The sequence below is a fragment of the Plasmodium inui genome (genome assembly GCF_000524495.1).
Source record: "Plasmodium inui San Antonio 1 unplaced genomic scaffold supercont1.54, whole genome shotgun sequence".
Lineage (NCBI taxonomy): Eukaryota > Apicomplexa > Aconoidasida > Haemosporida > Plasmodiidae > Plasmodium > Plasmodium inui.
Window position 1 is genome coordinate 52,571 of NW_008481888.1, and position 3,260 is coordinate 55,830.

The following is a 3,260-nucleotide window of genomic DNA, read 5'->3' on the forward strand; positions in this document are numbered from 1 at the left end:
TATTATTTTTAATGACCAGTAGAGCTTGATATTATGTTTCTAAATGGTTAGAGGGTTACGGTATTATTTTTATTGGCCACTAGAGCCGATATTATTTTTAATGGCCACTAGAGCCGATATTATTTTTAATGGCCACTAGAGCCGATATTATTTTTAAAAAAAGTTATAATCCCCAAAGAAACAACAATATAACTACATGAGAACCAACCAACGAAGAATTATGAAAGGTAAAGTTATTTAAAATCTATAGTTTATTAAGTACGTTCAAAAGATGATGTCAAGCAATTGACTAGTTGGAATAATAAAGTGTTTAAATTGAAAATTAAAAAGTGTTTTATAATTGATTTTAATTTGTCAATGAGCAGTTACATCTGTTAGTGAAAAGTTATACACCGTATCATGTGAGAAAAAAATACAACTGTAAATATAGGCCTTTACAGATTGTAGATAAATGAACTTAGACAGCCGTATAAGTGTGAATTATTATAAATGTAGATAGCGCTACAGGTTATAATAACAAAGCGAGCACTCTCATTATAGAATAGCTTTGTAATGATACAATTGTTTTAATCACTGTCCGGTTAGAGCAATTGTGATTGTTACGAAGCGCTATTTAAGTCTACTAATGGGGGACTTTAATTGTAGTTACATAAGGGAACGCATAAAGGTCGCAATTATTATACAGGTTGGTTGTAGGAGAATACACTGATTGGTTATTGAAAACATATACTGGTTGTAATCCTTAAGCTATACAGATGTAAAAAATAGTAAGGAGCGATAATAGCGACGGAGAGTTTAAAAATACGCATAGGAAATAAAAGCTAAGTAAAAAAAAGAGTAGTTATAAACAAGATAAGATATATCAAAATTTTAAGATAGTATTATCGAAGTACTGATAAATTATGGTAAGTCATATCGTATTCATATATCCATACAATGGTAGAAGAGAACTCAACCTAAACATGAAAAGGACTTTTTTTTTCAGATTCAACGACATAGGTACATATCTTTCCTAAAAAGATTTTGTATTAAATATGATGAGATCCAAACATTGTATTTAAAATAGAGGTAAAGTATTTGAAAAGAGGCTATTAATATATATGGTATTATAGTCACTTTATGCAGGTGAATGTATCCTAAAAGTTGATATAATTATATGGACCCAACAAAACCTTTTCGATATGTTCGAGTAATCTACTAAGCTCATACATGCAATGAAAAATTGTAGTGATCTCAATAAATAATTAGATGAAAACATGGAGATCTCATATCTTGTACGTTTCTAACTGTTTCTTTCTGATAACAGACTCTACATTGCTTGTAAAGGTTATCTCATAGAATATTTATATATTCAAATGAGAACAAACCTGTTTAGCATATAAGACGTAGCAGGGGCCAACATGAAACAAACAGTGGCAGCGTGCAGGATATAAGGGGACAAATATGTGTTGTTAGTTTTCTATATAAATAACGAGAGAGCGACCCTTGCAAATAGAGATAAAGTTAATTATAAAACAGTAAAAATCGGTAAAGTGTACGTCCAGAATAATGAAAATAACTGGCGTATATCTAGGTGTTCTTATTTTCACGTTAATTCTAGAGTTCCAAAGTTTAAAAATCGTAATTCTTTTTTTTTTTAAAAAAAAAAGCTATATGTATATATATGCATGACGTGTCTATAGATTAGTCTATGAAATAATGTAAATAAGTGTTTTTGTACATATGCATATACGGTGTACGTACATCCAAAAAAGTGACTATTTTTTTTTTTTACGTGCAGACACTGTTATTACAACGTGATCGGGCACTGTTTTTTTCATATACATATATTGGAACTCTAGAACGGTTATCTCAAACCAAACACGTCTCTAAACTGACGAGGTTACACAGGAGTGTACGTCAGGGCAACGTTAGAGACATCTTTCTTCGAGTCACAATTACTGTTTAAGAAGCAAGGGAAATCGATAGTAGTATATGACGTAGCGGTAACGTAAGACATTTTAATAATGAGCATATGGTAACTACTTCGAGATACTAGAAGATGACGCACACTATTTAGGGATGACGAAGACACTACTGTGGGATACGAGCACATTACTGTGGGATACGAGCACAATAGTGTGGAATACCAACACAATAGTGAGGGATACGACACGCTACTGTGGGACACGAACTGTATAGTGTGGGATACGAGCACATTACTGTGGGATACGAGCACCCTACTGTGGCGTCACAACCAGAGTCGTGTGGAATACGAGCTACTACTTTGGTATAACAGCCAGAGTAGTGTGGAATACGAGCACGCTACTGTGGTGTGACAACCAGAGTAGGGTGGAAACGAACACAATAATGCCGGATACGAACACACTTGTCTGGAATACGAACACAATACTGTGGAATACGAACACAATACTGTGGAATACGAACACAATACTGTGGAATACGAACACAATAGTGTGGAATACCAACGCGCTATTGTGGGATACGGGCACCGTATTGTGGGGATACGAACACCGTATTGTGGGGATACGGGCACCGTATTGTGGGATACGAGCTAGCTATTGTGGGGGTATGAGCACGCTATTGTGGAATACGAACACATTACTGTGGAATACGAACACATTACTGTGGAATACGAACACTACTGTGGGATGACTGAAACTACTTAGCAATGACATGATACTGTCAAAGAGGTGTGCCGTAGCACAAAGGGATTGGCGAAGTGGTAAGCCTGGTGCTTATAATATATCGTGGGAGACGAAAGCACAAATGAGATGATGTACGAATGAGGTAATAAATAAGATCCGCTCTCTCGAAAAGGCCTACTCCTCGCTATTATTTATGCGTTCTAATCTAAAAATACCAATTAAAGCCACAAAACAAAAGTGGACATATAGATTAATATGGACCAAGCTCCTTACTAAATAAATATATATCAAATTGATAATCTGTTACAAACAATATAAAATCATAGAAGGAGAGGAAACTCAAAACTATCGACAAATATATACTTATGATATATATCTGCTCAACAAGTATTAGTTAACCTATCAATAGTATAACACTTAAGCGTATAGGTAAGGTATAGTATTAGCTCTATCATTCTTTGTTGAACCTATGTATACTAGTAAACTTAAGTATGAATAGTACCCTTTTTTTGGCTCTATAAATTCCTGTTGAACTTATATATAGTAGTACACTAAGTTTGAATAGTATAGCTCAGTTTATGTAATTTTTTACTTGTTGAACCTGGAAGTGGC